At 40.8% G+C, this 17,987-nt stretch overlaps 1 long non-coding RNA gene and 1 pseudogene across 1 annotated transcript; one reads left to right on the top strand and one right to left on the bottom strand.

The window, feature by feature from the left end:
- The first annotated feature begins 576 nt into the window (after window positions 1-576).
- Window positions 577-1,179, top strand: LOC113013944 (uncharacterized). Its single transcript, XR_013903974.1, has 2 exons — window positions 577-734; window positions 812-1,179. It is a non-coding gene; the product is annotated as an uncharacterized LOC113013944 (long non-coding RNA).
- A 15,872-nt stretch (window positions 1,180-17,051) lies between these two features.
- Window positions 17,052-17,170, bottom strand: LOC113014057 (5S ribosomal RNA; annotated as a pseudogene).
- Window positions 17,171-17,987: the final 817 nt, after the last annotated feature.

Here is a 17,987-nt window from a genome sequence, read left to right as displayed (position 1 = left end):
AGGCTGATGGCCCATTAATAATGTCTCGCTGATTCTGAGCAAGCTGTGGTGGACTCTACTGAATTATACTCTGTGCAAGTGATGTGACAGCGAGTGGCTATTACGAGCTGCCTGCTGTTTTTTGCTGATCAACAGGGAATTCAGCTAGATCTCAGCTTAGCTAAAGAACTGCAGTCAAGCGCCTCAAGTGCCTCCAACTTCTAGCATTTCCCAAGACATCTGGTGGGGTATACTGCTTCTCAGGGGAAGATGAGAAAGACTTCTGCCTCGCTTTGCCCGTCTCATCATTTTTCGTTGGTAATCTGCATTTAGCGAAGAGTCAGGCAGACAGACCATAACACTAGTCAGCTGTTCAGTAGCTGTGTGCAAACCTGTGTGAAAGTGCAAAACCGAACGTGATCATTCCTCCTTTCTTTATTTCAGTTTGGATTACACCCCCCATCCCCCCCCCCCCCAAAACTGAAACTGAAATGGCTTTTTGTACTAACCAAATTTTGCAGTGAGAGAGGGGAAGCCTGATAAACGCTTGGAATAATTACTAAAAGTCAGCACTAAATGTATCTATACTAGTGTCATGGTCCGCGGCCCGGCGTCTGAGGTGCTGATGGGATGCCCACTCCCGTGGGCGTGGCCGCTGACTCCACACCTGCATCCCATCCCAGGCGATCACCAGGTGGACCATTTAATCCTGCCCAGCCTGCTGCTCCACGCCAGTCCGTAATCGTCCTTCAGCGGTAACGCACACCTACGGGAAAGTCCTTAGGCAATCCTATCCGTGTGAACTAGTACTAACTCTGCCTTGTATACCCAGATCACTGCTCGGCGTGTTTTGAGTCACCAGCCTGTCCACCTGCCTGTCCAGAATTTGGATCACGATCAACCCCAGCCGCCTCGCCCTTTCTGGAGCTTCTCCCCATGGACCCTCACCCCTCCCTCCGGTTCCCTTGGCCCCGCTATCATCGTAAGACGCGTACACTACCTCCCCTCGTATGCTGCCGGTTTACCCGCACCCCAATAATCCTTTTTTCTTTTTCTGTTTCAGCCTCCCACGGTCCCGCTCTCGGCGTTTCCTGCGCGATTCTTCTCCCGGTCCCTCGGTTTCTCTGGTTCCGTGCGTTTTCTCCCTTCTACTCTCCCGGGACACTCTCAGTTATAATAAAGTTTATTTTTTCTCTCGTACCGCTGTGTGTGTGTTCTGCTCCTGGGTCCAGCTTGTGTGTTGAACTTCGGTTCTTGACAACTAGCATACTAGCCTTAAAATACTACATCTGTGAGACCATGCACACACACACACACACACACACACACACACACACACACACACACACACACACACACACACACACACACACACACACACACACAGATTTTATATAGTGAGCATCCATCACTGGTGGTTTTACTCCCATGAAGGGGGTTAAACCTGGAACTTGCCCACTGAGAAAGCGAGTCTCAGGGGCAAGGTGGTGGAAATATGGGGTAAGAATGTGGGCCATGCATTTTGCCTGTTCAAATGTGTCTGCATCAACAAAGGAACTCCTGAGTATTAGCAGGGCACAGTGATCTCTCAAAAGCTGTGAGTCACAAAAAAAAGTGCAATTAATGTCTGTCAGTCAGCAGCTCTCAGCGTGGCAATAATACCCAACGTAAATGTCATGACCAAACCACGGGGCTGAGCAAACACACACACGCACACACTTATAAAAGGGAGTAAATTCTCTCTGGGTGGGCAATATTCAGCTGACAACTTTATTGCTGAGCAACCTCAGAGGATGAACTTATAATTCTGGAGAAGAGCCAAGACACCAAAAATTCCCATAATGCCTTCTTATTAAAGGTCATAACTCAAAAGCCTCATAAAAGTAATGGACATCGGCGTGGTGGTGGACAGAGCCGCGGACGCGCACATATAAACAAACAGAGATCCAGTACATTGTAGATCATTTGGAGTTTTTAAGGATAACTTCAGAAAAGAAAACTCAACACTTTTGGTTTCACATAATGGTTCTTTGACCCACGCTCGACAAACACACAGCTTCTAGTGTTAATCTCAAGTGAGTCATGGTACAGTCGGAGGGATCGCTAAATGCACAAAGAATAAAATGTTAATGTGCTTTGAAAACTTTTTCCCCCAGAGTGCAAACACATCTTTTTAGGCCTGTGTGTGTGTGTCTGTGTGTAAGTGCACGTGTGTTGCAAGTGCGCACACATGCGTAGTTGTTTTGCTCAATCATCAGCATTGTTTCTGCAAGTCATCTGTTGGCCTTAGATAACTCATTCGTTATTAGGCCAGTCTTTTACCATGCCGGTTATCTGCCACAGCTCTGAAAGGATTTTTAAAAAGGTCTGTTTCACCATTAGAGAGATTTATTTAAACTAATGCATCAGGTTCCCTTCTGGAACTGTTAAAACAAGGAAACATCTTAAACTTTAAGGAGCTGAACTCTGCCGACCTGTGAGAATATGTTTAGCTGTTAAGGTAAACAAACTAAATGTCATACTCTGTGAAAATGCTATTTTCATGAAGAGACAGCGCAGCTTAACCACTTTGTTTACTTTTTTAAAAGAGTTTGAAATGAATGTGAATCCACATGGATGAGAAAATAGGTGAATGAATGACTGAAGCTCCTGGTACAATGTAAATGTCAGTGTCATGCTGAACTCTCCCGTTGTTCAGAGCCTGGTTATGCACTTCTGAGTCTCAGCTCAGGGTCACGTTTATACTACATTGGAAGGAAGCATTTTTTACTTTATGTGCACCGACTATGTCAGGCCACAGATTCAATAATATGAAATACTTCAACTACATATGAAGCTGCGAGAGAGGTGACAAAACCGCACTCTTCCTTCACCCTGAACACCAGCTGTATGTGGATGCACTGACCTTTGCCGCTTTCCTCCATCTGTTCATTTCAAGAAATGGGCAGCACATAATGCACTCTCCCACTGAAGATATGTGCACACACAAACAGAGACATACAAAAAAAATCCTACAAAGTCGTAATTATCCAAGGACCAAATACATTTGCTTTTAAAATAGTCTCAGTTGTTGGACTATCTTCGAAAACATAGTCAAATAAAATATCTCATATTATTTCAGAGTAGTCCTACATCTCTTAGAAAGCTAAAAATATGAAAATGCTTCTAAGACTTTTGGTCAAAAAGGGATTTTGTCTTTTCAACTTTTCAATTTTATATTGACTTGTTAAGCTAAATGTTACAGTATTTCCCAAAAAGATGACAAACAGAAGTCTTCTTTAATAGAAGATGATCTTTTTTCCACTACATATGGAGGAAACCAGCATGAGTTGCTAACATATTGTGTTGGAAGCTAACATAATGGGCATCTATTGAGATTCATTCCACCCACTGATTGCTCTGTGTTCAGAACAAAAGACACAGAATGTGAGACAAATAAACAGAAACAGAGACTTGCTGAAGGGAAACATCGTTATATAATGTGTAGAACATATGCAGTTCTATACACATCCAGTTGGTTGTAAAGTCATATGTCTTAGGTTTGGATTTAGGATGGGTGTTCTTGTAAATGTAAACTTACTGGTTTCATTGCCCTGGTATATAAATTTTTCTTCTTTTTTTTTTGGTTTTTCCTTTTTTTAATATCTGAGAGCGAAATGCCACCTGAAATACATTTTGCTTTAGCAAGCAGGTTGCAACAAACAGCTCTTGAAGTCACTCCACCCATTCACCAGTGACTGATTTTACAGTGGGACAAACTCCAGCTCCAATGTTTGGAGTGCAGTAGGTGACAAAAACCCTTCTTCTACTCTGAGATCTGCTGCAAGCGTTGAAAGCAGGGCTACTCTGACCAAAATGTCCAGCAAAAGCAGAATTGGTTCATGTCAGCTGCAGTCAAAGGACCAGAAACTTGCCTGAGAGGCAAACGATTACATTGCCTGGTTATTTGTCACAAGATCCCCACCCCAGAATTTCTAATGATCATGACATAAGCTGTACGATGAAATAACACATTTGCAGGAATGAACTTAATGATATCATCGCCTTTGTTATATGCAGACTTAAATTTGTGCTGGCATGTGCTGATGTCTCCCGAGCACTCCAAACAATCGATGATGTTCTTTATGAACTCAGCTTCTCTCCATGTCACGCTGTTTATGCTTTCCTTATCAATCAAATTTTGCTCCCGGCATGCACCGAGAAGAGGGTGATGAAAGGCAACGAAAGATGAGAGTGCAAAGAGGAGAGGATTATCACCCTTCTGCCCTTAATGCATCTACCTGATTACTTTTTACACCTCAGGAATGAATACATACATCCTCTGTCTATTAATGGCAATCTGGCGAGAGGAAGTCAAAGTACTGTGGCATTATGATGGATCTGAGCAGGATGCAGGCTATTGCACCGATAGGTAAATGAAATCGCAATGTCAGTCTGGCTACGGGAGAAAGAGAACATTTACATATACCAGATGGAAAAATGTGTACATAATAATGATGTTCCAGCACTCTTATGCATAGAGGGCTGGAGTGCAGAGATTTGACCACCCACTGAAGCAAGAGAAGAGACAAGAATGACCTTTTTTATAACAAGAGAAATGGAATGGCTTGGCAGATACTATGTGTGTGCATCTGTGTGTGTTTGTGTGACTGGTTTGTTTTGTGAGTAAGGCCTTTTACCATCAGTTAGCCGCCTGATGCTGACAGTGCTCTGCAGCTGAACCACAGCAGAGCGATCCGGGACCTGCTTTGACATTTTCAACTTGATTCATTAATTCATGGTTGGCAGTCTTGGTGACAAGCGCACTTAAACGAGCTGCACACCCCGGCTGCACATCTACTTGAAATGTATGGTTTATATTTCATGAAGTCATTCACAAAGGATGGAAATGTGAACAGATTCAGTCCACGATATAAAGCTTTACCATAAACTAATGGCTGTAAATATGTTTGCTTCTTTTTTTTTTAATCCTTCCTCGAAGGATGTTAGCCATGTAGAAACTGTGCTGGTGAGATCCTCAGACAATCTTTTAAATTTTAAATGAAAAATAAATCCTCCCGCATATGAAAGTGACTGAGACAAGCATGCGCTTCCTGTGCTTGTAATATTCTTGGGGCGGCTGCCTTGGTGTTAAATCCAGATATGTCCCAGGGGCACCTCCTCTAAGCCCCAGAGAGTGAAGCTGGTCGGGTGGTGAGGTCCTTGAGGATAATGCCTAATGATGCTGTGCTTTCAATTGTATTATCTGAATCTTTATGAAGGCAAGAATCATTGTGGGGGATTAACAGATGCATAGATGCTCATCGAAGCTGTTGACATATATGAGTAAAGCTACACTGCATTCCTTTTTCAACCCTGTCTATTTCATATTTATGTAAAAGTAATTAGCTACAGGAAATAAATGTTGTAAATGAAAAGTATCCTTTTCCATGAACAGGATGCTGTCAGCTATCAACAGGAAACTGACGCTACAATTTGCACACACTCACCAAAAGTGTACAACAGCAGATTTGAAAAATCCTGCCTGGTTGGATGACTTTTGGTATTTGTTCTGCAATTTTTTGATGGTAGTTTTCTGGTGGCTGCATCCTGCAGGCGCTCCATGTACTCAAATGACCTCCACAACCACCAGATGTTAATCTAATACAGCACCTTTGGGATGTGGTGGAAGGGAAAATTCTCATCTGTAGCAACTGTGTGATGCTACATGTGAAAATGGACCAGAATCTCTTCTGATTATTTTCAGCATCTCATTGAATCTATGCCATGAAGGCAAACGTGGGTCCAACCTAGCACGGTGTACCGTTATTTATCTTATATTACACAGAAGCGACCTTTTTGCAGGATGTCCAGGAAATTTCCACAAAGAACTAGATGTGATTAAATATGACTTTTCAAATGAAATCAAAAAAAGGGACATGACTTAAAAGGAAGGAACGCTGTAAAGACCAATAAATGTCAATATACGTGTGAAGTCATGCTGGTATGATTTGAAAAATCAGCCAGCTTGTACATTTCAACCACTTTGCAATACAGTAAGCAAAATTACACAAGTTGCAGTTACACTGACCTGAATGCAATAGAGCACCTTTAAGATGTTGTGCCACAGGAGACACCTATATGGATGTAAAGGGGATCTAATCAAGTACTAGAAAGGTGTAACGAATGACTGTATGTATCATTTTAAATTTTTTTATTATTTTATGATTTTTTTCAAGAAAGTATGCTTTATATTTATTTCAAGCAAAAATATTAATGAGAATTATAACAATACTGAACAATACTGTGAAGGAACTTTCACGAGTAAACCATATGAGACGTGTAGGTCTTATAAGACTAAGGTTAAAAAGCCTTTTAGTGCAATGTTAGGGAAAATATTTCACTATTCAGTCATTTTGTACTGAACAATACTGTATTACAATAGTGTACAATAAGCTAGAAACTCCCAACATAAACATACTAATGTAAAATCATTTCAGGAAAACCACAATATTCTTTATTGAGTTTGAATTTATTGCAAGATTATTTGTATTAGAAAACACCCGTTTCAGCCAGCTGTACCTCATTTAATAAACTGAAGTATAAAATAATCCAATCGTACAACATAAACAGTGTGTTCAAATATCTCTGGGTACTCACTGGTAAATCCATTACTTCATATTCAGTTTTCTTGAGTCTGTCTAAATGAGGCTGCATTATGTGCAGCTCAATACGTCGTGTGCATTTATCATTCTGATGTGCTGATATGAGGACACATAAAGCCTCTCTGCTTGCTGTGCAACATGCATGCACACGCCTTTGTGTTGTGGTGCTTTTTTGTGTGTTGTGGTGAGATTTGAATCCAAAAGTGATTGTAAAGACAAGAGTCATAAATCTCTGTCCCTCTGGGTCCGCATCAAGAAGGGATATATAACCACGGGCCATTTCATTATTTGAGTTTTTCTGTGTGTGTATCTGCGTGTGTATTTGTATCCTTTGTACATGTATCGCGTAAGCGCGTAAATATGCATCACGTGCCTGTGTGCTAGCAGAATTAAATATATACAGCTTGGTTTTTAAAACAAGCTCCACAAATGCAATTTTAGCCACAGAAGACGACTCATATGACTTTTGAAACGACAGGCTGTGATCACTATATTAATTAAAGCTGGGTGTGTAAAGAGAGTGGACACCTTCAGGAAGAAAGAGGAAACTTCACAAATGCAGAGATATGGAGAATTAAACTCATCTTCTTGTCAGGTAGAAAGATGTTTACCATCAGTCTAGACACTAATGCATGCCCCCCATTTAGCCTTAATTCTCTTTCACTTGGCTTGCAAACTGACTAAGAGAGTGGGCATGCCGTAGCCAAATGTCACCTTGAATGAATAAAGTAATTAAGCAATGCTCTTGCCATGATTAGCCGATTACCTCACTGGTCATCCGTCATCTGAATTTTACCATCCAGCAGTACATACTCTATAAATACCATAATGGACATGTGCAGGGCTTTCTGAAGTAAAGTGATTACAACACTAATAACAGCTTTCAGCTTTATATAAGACAATATACCTGTGAGTGTCTGAGCACTTGTGTGTGTGTGTGTGTGTGTGTGGGGGGGGGGGGGGGCAGGTAGAGGGTGGATCCGGCAGCACTTGTGTCATAGAGTTAAATAGATATACAGAACTTCTTCAGTCTCTTATAGCGCAGATAATTACTAAGAAGAGATGCTGTTGCAAAGCAGAAACAGTTTAGGTCCCCAGATGAATATCCATTATCAGGTCCTGGGTAGAACTCTTTTCTTGCAATATATGCGATAGAACATTTCGTAGTTTTCCTGTGCTGTCACTTCCTTATTGAAATGCTCACCTGGAGACTAAAAAGAGGCTTTTCATCCACTCCCCATCAAAGATTTTATGCAAGTTTATCCAACCATTCACTCTCACATTTCTGGCTACCCTACAGATAGCTGGGATAGGCTCCAGCCTTCCCCTCAACCCTAAATTGGACCAGCGGAAAGAAGTGGATGGTTAGATATTTAGCCAAAATGCAGTATAGTAGTTCAACTCGATTCAAAAAGTACTTGCTGCTTCGTTCACAGCTGCTGACATTTGAGCCATGGTTTACCTGAAAAGAAAACCATTTTAAACAGATATCATGGGGCAGCACAGTGGTGCAGTAGTTAGCATTGTTGCTTCACAGCAAGAAGAACCTCATGGAGTTAATGACGTTAGGTTAATTGGAGACTAATTTGGTGACCCTGATCGTAGTGACCCATGGATCAACTTTGCAGCAACTTTAAGCTAGCTAACCTTACCTATTAGCATTCACCTTTGCACTGACAATGAAGGATTGCTTGTGCTTCACCTTCCAGATGGCAGAATCATTGACCCGTCCAAATCAATAACACATATAACCTCCAATACTTTACTGTACTTTGTGAAAAACTACCTGTGAAAAAATTGGCTGATTTATTGATCTCCTATAATATTTTTTAAAGTCTGATAATTTATAATTTTATAATTACAATTTTGATAAACACACACACACACACACACACACTAGGGGCAAAGTAATAATTTAATTCTATGCCAGGCCAACCTGTAAACCGCCAAGCTAACTTTGTATGCTAACCCTTTGTGTTGTAACACAAACCAGACTAGTTATACAATTGGCTGCTTTATTAAAAAGTCAAAAGATTCTATTCAATAGATTGAAAACATTCAAATACAAAAAAGGCCACACAGATACTCATTAATTCTCAGAGAACAGATGCTACAACAATTAAAGTACACACGTCTCCCTGTGGTGAGGTCTTTTCTGGTTTTTATTTATACCTTCTCCCTTTCTATTTCATCATTCCTTATACTCTTCCCATTGATTTCACAGTTAATGTATCTCTTAATGTGTACATGGTATATGCAACTTTTTGTGTGGGACATTACAGCAAGCATAACAAATGTTAAATGCATGGATACTGAAAGGTCCATTAACTCCTGCTTGCTACATTATTGCTGGTCAATTTGACTTCTCAAAGCAGGGAAAAACAGCCCTCAGGCCACCAGGAAACGCTTCGGTGGGCGGTCTGCTCCCGGGGAGTTTCACATTTACTGAGTTTTGTAAAAAAAAAACACTCTTTTTTTGTTTGTTTTGTTTTGCTTTTTACATTTATTTGTGCCCTGTACATGTATTTTTGTCCACAAAATATTTACTTTTATTTTGTTTTGGTGTACCAAGTTATTTCTTTGGTAGGACTAATTTATATTTGGCTTTTCTTCTCATGCCTGCTCACTTTGAGTAAAACACCAGAATTATGCTAAGCTTTGACTGAAATAAATACATCTAGAACTATTCATATTTTCCTTCACGCTACTCCAAGTCAAGGTCAAAACACCATGTTTTATGTGAAAATGAACATAGATTCAATTGGATTATATTAAAGTTAATGTCTTGGCACTCAACAAGCACCAGTACCATTTAATGTGTTTTCCAGATAGAAAAACATGTCAGAAAAGCTGAACGAATGGTTTTGATGTTGTATGCCAAAAGATAATTGCAGTCACAGAACAAAATAAAGCAGAATTGAACTTTATGGGAGATTTTATTGAAACGTCACTTACATTTTCTAATGTACAACAAACTGACAGGAATGAGAATTTCTGAAACTATATAATTGCATCTAACCACCCAGTTCTAATTTCAATGTGTTTGCCTTCTCCATCTCTAGTTCAAACCAGACCTCAAAGCCACTCGCAGAGTCATTGAGGGAAACTGAGAAATCAAAGCCCTCCCATTTGCTCTTGATATGTTTCATGGCAGCGGGAGAGAGTCATTTTAATAATCTGAGCCTTTATCATTACCGTTCAAGACAGAGGTAAATGAAAACTTCTGAACCTTGGATCACATAATCAGTCGGATGATGGCTGGAAAATAAAATCTGAAAAGCACCATGCTGATAGAGACACAGATAAACAGGCGTGCAGAAATGTTTGCACAAAGACGCACTTCATAAAACCTTATTAAGTGTTCTGTTAGGCTCATGCACAAACCTGGTAGACACACATATTACAGATAATCTTGACTAAAATGATATTAAAAAACCAGACGATAAAACACATAAGGACAATAGTTTATAATCAAAAACTAGAGAGACGCCAACATCACACAAACAAAGGTGACCACGTCCCTGTTCCCTGTGTCCCCAACCAGAGATCTTCCCACATTTACTGTAACTATGACAAAAACAGTGTTTTCTATGATCCATACAAACACATGAAAGCTATAAAGTAATTGTAAAACTCAATGGTCATAACATGACTTCCCTATAAGTTTAAAAGAGCTGCATTGAAAAGATAACACAGTTGGGCACAGTGATTATGTTAGGGTAGCGTGGATGACTAAAATCTTGCTGTAGGCTATGACTTAAGACATTAAGAAGGACTCAGATGGATAACTAAGAAACTGGGTATGCTCAGCATTGTAAAAATAGATAAAAAATAGTGGTCTTGGTTTTTTTTTATGCTCTATCTGCAGTTTCTGCTACCTTTGTTTCACCACACTGCTTTGCTCACTGATCGGAGAAGCAGCCTCTGCCTGTTTTTGACACTGAACAGTGGTCTCCAATGTTGATAGACTGCTCAGTAAGACTACCAAGTGTAGCATACTGCAGTATTCAACTTGGTACATTCTGAAACTTTTTGTTTTTCAACAGAAAGCAAATGTCTTACCTCATTTCGATTTTGCAAATCTCCCCTTCTAGGCTGCACAGATGCATCTGCAGGATCTCCTCTACTGTGTAGTAACAACAAGCCTTCACTTTGAATTAAATTTGGGAGAACTAAAGTCAAATTTTCTCTTATGTTGGAATAGTTTGTGTCCACTTATCTACTTATTGAGAAAAGTCAATGTAAATCAATATTAAGCTGTTCTCATTGATCACCCTCACCAGACGTCTTTTCCAGAATCCCTCCTTATATGTGGCACTGGGGTCACTGAATGGTTCAATTAATAAATATGAAAGTGCTGTGAATCACATGCTATGACTTTCACACTTGGCAGATTTTAACTGAAAACATATGGGAGCCTTTTGGACACATCAGGCCGTCTCCACAACCATCTTCAAAAAAACAAATAAAGAAATATTCTACAGGATATAGTGTGCTTTTTAGGTACCATGCTACCAGGCAACAGATCAGTTTCTTCACTTGTGTGATTTAAATGAGGCCTTTAACATAAAAAGGTAAACAGTAATACTGGATACTTTCTGCAACCCTCTGATAACTTGTTTTCCACGTGACCATTCCTGCAGCAGGTCTTCTAAATCTCTCTGGTCCACTCGTACCTGTGTGTTCAGAAATAATGGTCTTTCACTAGTCTGACCGCTCTCCTGTCTGAGCTCTCTGTCACAAGTGCAGCAAACCGAGAGCCTGCTTACGACTGCAAAAACAAGTTTAGTCAGCAACAGCAATGGACTTTAACAGTACAACGAGGATCAAAGCATTTAGCAATGAGCACCAACTCTCCAGGGGAGCAGCTGTGTTTCCCTATCAGCAACAATGCGAAGTCAATAGCAGTAGCCACATGCTTCTGAACTGCTTGGTCGAACAGCAGCACCTCGGGACCAACAGTACTGGTAACTGGACAACACTAAACTGGGCAAAGCACAGAAAGTGTGTCTATGGCCAAGTGAAAGACTATTTAATGTTAACCCATTTACTTCAGCTCATATATTTAATTTATGTTAATGTGATCTGTATTGTTTCTCAAACTTTTTCTGGAATGCCCAACTTCAGAAGAGAAAAAAAGCTGCATACTTTACAATTTTTCATCAATTATTAACAACAAAAATGACTCAAAGTTCCGTTTTAGTAAAATAAAGGTCTAGGATAGGGGTGTCAGACAAAAGGCCCCAAGAGCCACAAGCACATTAGCCAAGACCCCAATCTGGCCCATTGGTTGGCTTTGGAAAATGAAATAGATGGCATCAATTTTAGACTTTTACCAGTGTTTTCAAAAGTGGTAACACTTTTCCTCCAGATAAAGACCTCCTCTATGACCACTCATACTCCACCAAAGTAATGAAGTAATTGATAAATAATTAAATGACAAAAGAAGATCCTGGTTTTTAGTACTATAGAGATTTCTGTGTTTTACATTGGGTACACAGTGAAAGTAAAGCAGTACAGTAAAAGGACTGAAACTAAAAGGACAAAAACTGTTTCATAATTACTGTCTGGGAAACAAGTTTCCAGAAATGTTTCTGTAATTTTACACTAATTTCTTATAAATAGAGAGTTGTGTTGATAGATTGCTTCACTTTACAACAGAAGCATTTTGTTTTAATCATTTAGAGAAACTGAGACGTACAGTTGAAATTGCACTTCATTTTCTTATATTAAGATTAAATGTGTTGTTAAACATCGTAACAGTGACAGAAAGGGGTGCCTAACTGGTCCTGACCAATTAACATCAAAGTGGTTTCCGATATAAAATGAGTTTGAAACACCTGGTCTAAATAATAGCATCAACAACTATTGATTACTCTTATCTATTTTGCTTAAAAAAATACCATAATTTTCCTTGCTATTTATTTCATACATCTATCCATCCTCTTTCACCAGAGGTGGCCGGTCTGGTGTCATGGTGTGAGGACAACAACCTCACCCTCACCACTGATAAAACAAAGGAGATGATGGTGGACATAAGGAGAAGAAGAGGCCTCACCAGCTGCTGTTTATCCGGGAGAGTGAAGTGGAGAGGGTGAGCAGCTTTAGGTACCTGGGCGTTCACATCAGTGAGGACCTCACCTGGACACTGAACACCACACAGCTGGTCAAGAAGGCTCAGCAGCAGCTGTATTTCCTGAGGAGGCTGAGGAAATTTGGGATGTCAGCCAAGATCCTCAGCAGCTTCTACAGCTGCACTGTGGAGAGCACACTGACCAGCTGCATCACTGCATGGTACGGCAGCACTAGTGCTATGGACCAAATGCCTGCAGAGAGGGGTAAGAACTGTGGAGAAGATCACCAGGACCCTGCTGCCCTCTCTGCAGAGCATCTACCATTGTCCAGAGTCCAGAGCTGCCTCCATCCGTAGAGACCCCACACACCCTCACAGACTGTTCACACTTCTGCCCTCGAGACGAAGGTTTAGAAGTGTGAAGTCCAGGACATCTAGACTCAACAACTCCTTCTTCCCCACTGCTATCAGACTCCTGAACAGCACCTACCTCAACTGCAGTTTGCACATTAGCACAATTTGCACACTAAGTTCATTTTGCACATTAATCCTTTGTACTTCCTTGACAACTGTATACCTCTTTTACTATTTTTATCCCTATTTTTACCTTATTTATCTTAACATCGTGTCTTCATTTTATCCTTTATTCTTGTTCCTTCAACCCTACCTAACTTGGCATTTGTGTATGGACAGCAAAGGAAGAATTTCATTGCACAGAGAAATGCTATTTCTTCTGTACACATGACAACAAACACTTCGAATCTTGAATCTTTGAAATGTTTTAATTTTTATTTGATTTTAAGAGGTTGGCAAGAATACAACAGGTCACCTGCTGCACGGCTGTATATCATAGTATTATTGTATATTATCAAATTTACTATTATAAATGATAATTATACAATGAATAAGAATAAAACACATGAAACAATAATTAGCTCCTTCTTTATTCAGCCAGTCTTAACTAGATCTGTCCCTTGTTTTCATTTTATAACTAACTACAAGTGTGCATAGGAAGGAAACTTAATCCACACAGAGAGCCTTTCTATTCAAAGAAAAAAGATCTAGGAGAAAATCCTGGTTTAGACGGTAATAGCCGATATCTTCCTCACAGTAGCAATGCGAGATCTAGATTTGATGTGTAAGGTTACAGGTAACTGCACCTTCTTTTGACATGCGTTAAAAAAAAGGTGGAAAGTTTGATAAGGAAAAGAGCAGACAGTGAGAGTGGAAAGAGGAAAGTTCTTTTCAGGTCAGCTCACGCTTGCCAGAAGGTTCCTGCATTAATTAGACAGAAACGTGTATGTGTGAAAGACAAAAACGAAAAAGGAAGAAAGAGACAGTGTGATACTGCATGTGTGGATATTGTGTGAAATTGTGTATGTGAGCATGCTTAAGTGTGTCGTAATTGGCACGAAGGCAACGCGGAGGGCAGGATGAGGCCCTCTTCTTCTCACATATTCCCCCTCTGCCTGAGCATTGTCATAAATCCAGATAAGGGTTTACTTGACAACAGCAATTGACCTTTTCCTTCATTTAGTCCGCACCACATCACAGCTGAATACTGAAAGAAATGTACAGGCAATCAGATGAAAATACAAAGAAAAGCAAGATAGACAGAAAGATAGTGGAGTACACAGATAGATAAATGACATTTAATCATTAAAACTAACAAGAACTTACTGTTTTAAATGGTTCACTTTATGAACACGTTTTCCTAACAACATTTTAGCTTGAATTGGAGTAATTAAGCCAAATCTGAAGAAAGCCCTGGCTGGCCTGGATGTTCTTCAGATTCCCTCTTTTAATTGGCCTGCTAACATGAAAGCCTTGCCAAGAACACAGGTCCTCTGTTAACATGGTTCGTATTTTTACTCGATACATATACTGTGGCTGTAACACGCCTTCAGAAACTTTAATGTTATAACGGTGGAAGGAAAGTGGAATCAAATTGCTACCCTTACCACCTTCATTCAAATAACAAACCTTAATTTATGTGTACCTATGTGTTGCCCAGATATTTACAAAGGTGAGCATTTTGACATGGGCGACAGCGCCAGTCCTCAACACAAATCTCGCAACCATGTGCTTTCATTTCTTTGAAACACAAAAACAAGCTCCGGCGTTCAGAATGTAATGACTGAAAAAGACATTATAAAACAAAACCACATATAAGATGACAGGAAATGAAATGTATTTCATTATACAACTTTTCATCACAAAGACTCAGTCATTCAGACATAGGTGGCTGTGTTCTTTCTCCCCTGCTCTTCTCCCTGTATACTAACTGCTGCACCTCCACCCACCAGTCTGTCAAGCTAATCAAGTTTGCAGATGACACCACCGTTATTGGACTCATCTCTGACGGGGATGAGTCTGCCTACAGGAGGGAGGTTGAACGTCTGGTGTCCTGGTGCAGCCACAACAACCTGGTGCTGAATGCCCAGAAGACAGTGGAGATTATTGTGGACTTCAGGAAGCACACAGCTCCACTCCCCCCATCATCCTGACTGACACCCCCATCACCTCTGTGGACTCATTCCGCTTCCTGGGTACCACCATCACCCAGGACCTGAAGTGGGAGCCCACCATCACCTCCGTCATCAAGAAAGCCCAGCAGAGGATGTACTTCCTGAGGCAGCTGAAGAAATTCAACCTGCCAACACGGACGATGATGCAGTTCTACACTGCAATCATCGAGTCCATCCTCACCTCCTTCATCACCGTGTAGTACGCTGGAGCCTCTATCAGGGACAAACAGAGACTGCAGCGTGTTGTGCGCTCTGCTGAGAAGGTGATTGGCTGCAGACTCCCATCTCTGCAGGACCTGTACACCTCCAGGACACTGGGGCGTGCAGCTCGGATCTCAGCTGACCCTTCTCACCCTGGACACAGTCTGTTTGACCTGCTCCCCTCAGGCAGGAGGCTCCGGTCCATTCGCACCAGAACCTCTCGCCATAAGAACAGTTTCTTCCCCTCTGCTGTTGGACACATGAACAATAACCGTACGACTGTTCCCACCACTAACACATGACCCTACGCTGTGTTCACTGCATCATTCCATGTTTGGCACTGATCACCACCTGCACTCATGTATATATCATGTATATATCTATCTATCTACTTAGCACTTTTAATTCTTATTCTCATTTTTATTTTCATGTCTATTTAAGCTTAATTTATAACAGTATTTATAACAGTATGTTTGCACTGAAGCACCGCAGCAATTTCCTAATGTTGTAAACCCGCTCAACATTTGGCAATAAAACCCTTTCTGATTCTGATTCTGATTAATAATGTAGTTCTGGAGCATATAATGATGAAATACTGTGATTTGCAATTCATTTACATTTTTATTTGTTATTGACTGCCAGAACTGGAAAAAGCTACATTCATGCACCGTTACAGAAACATTTTCTTCTTTATGTTTTGCTCTATAACATTTTGTATGCCTGCAAAATGCCTGTTAGCACCACAACAGAAGCTTTTATATGCTAGTGGTGCTGCCGGTGTTATTAATATTTTTTAGGATTTCTTGGAAAGGTTCAGAGAGCCATTTCTACTTTATTTGGAAGGTAGAAGAGTGAGGGGGGGTGACATGCAGCAATAGCCCCACAAAATTTCTTTTTAATCATCAATATTCATAGTTTGATGATTATTTCACTACGTTGTGTTTATTTATTTATTTGGAGCTCTCCATACAAATGAGAGTGAGGGGGAAACGGAACACGTAAAAAAAATTCCAACACAATACATCAACCAAAAAGATGTTTTTCTTTTAGCTCATCACTCCTGAGCTGACCATGCTACAATAGCAGCAGTTGGAAAATCATGGTAGAGCGTTCATGCATCTACCTGCGCCTACTACTATCTACTGCAGCAGGCTCACAGAAAGCACCTGGACAGTGGTCTCTGTTTAAGTCACAAGTATACAACAGTTATAGTAAAGATTACAAGTTTTACCACTTTTTAATTTCACTGCTGCCATTGTGGATCCAAAAGGCAAGGCTTTGTAGGACTTCTCTGACTTCCCAAGTTGAAAAGAGAACTTGAGGGGACTTTCCAGTTGACAATTCTGGCACAGAATTACCTAGTTTCCAGTTTAAGTGGAATAATTTTCAATCAACTCAAAGTTTTTCATTTAACTTCCACTTATCCTATCTTAGGGCAAGAGGTGAGGTACACCCTGGACAGTTCGCCAGTCTGTCTTTGGGAGGAAGCCAGAGCACCCAGGGAGAACCCACACAAACATGGGTGAACATGCAAGCTCCACGCAGAAAGACCCTGGCCTGATGGTGGAATTGAACTCAGGATCTTCTTGCTGTGAGGCAACAGTGCTAACCACCGTGCCACCCCCAAGCTTCCAGCACCTGGTAGTCCCAGGAGATCTCCCATCCAAATACTAACCAAGCCCAACCCTGCTTAGCTTCCGAGATCAGACGCGATTGGGCGTGCTAAGGGTGTAATGGCTATAAGCTAAACCTAATCAATGTTTTTTTTCTTTCCATTGGTTTTTACCTCATTCACACAAACAAAGATTGAATGTGAATTAGTGCAGACAGAGAATGAGAGTAAGTAACAGAGATGGAGTTGCATTTACTCTCACAAGAGCTGACGCAGATATGTATATACAATGGACCACCCTGTGTGTGTGTGTGTGTGTGTGTGTGTGTGTGTGTGTGTGTGTGTGTGTGTGTGTGTGTGTGTGTGTGTGTGTGTGTGTGTGTGTGTGTGTGTGTGTGTGTGAGAGAGAGAGAGAGAGCAAAAAGGGAGAATGGGAGCGAGAAGCTGGCAGGGAGCATCTGGCACCAGTTTCTCGCCCAGCTTCAAATTAATCAGATTTTATGGCACCTCATTACACTGCCTATCATTGATAATCAAAACCAATGTGATAGGTTCCGCATACATGTGTGCACACATACGATCACACACGTACGCTGTAGTAAAGGCGTATGGAGACGGATTGTGAAATGAAAACACAGAGTTTGAAGAAATTGAACCACCTGTATTCCTCAACGTTTGCAACATCATTAATCTAAGTCATTTATGCGTGTCAGCTTCTCATAAGAAGTGTGTGCGTCCAGTCCCAGACAGTGCTGCCATTACCGAGTCCCATCAGTGCTTGAATGCGTCCCAATATTCCATCCAGATACTGCATAGTAATAATATTCAAAACATGCATTATTCCATCTATCTGCTTTCCCCGAGGATCACCCCTCTCTCTTTCTGACACAAACACACACACACATTTGCATTTGCATCTACCTCATAGCTCTAAATAGGATGGCATTGAA

Source organism: Astatotilapia calliptera, chromosome 20 (assembly GCF_964374335.1).
Source record: "Astatotilapia calliptera chromosome 20, fAstCal68.1, whole genome shotgun sequence".
In the NCBI taxonomy this organism is placed as follows: Eukaryota; Metazoa; Chordata; class Actinopteri; order Cichliformes; family Cichlidae; genus Astatotilapia; species Astatotilapia calliptera.
The sequence above is the reverse complement of the archived record's forward strand: the minus strand, read 5'-3'. Positions and strand labels throughout refer to the sequence as shown.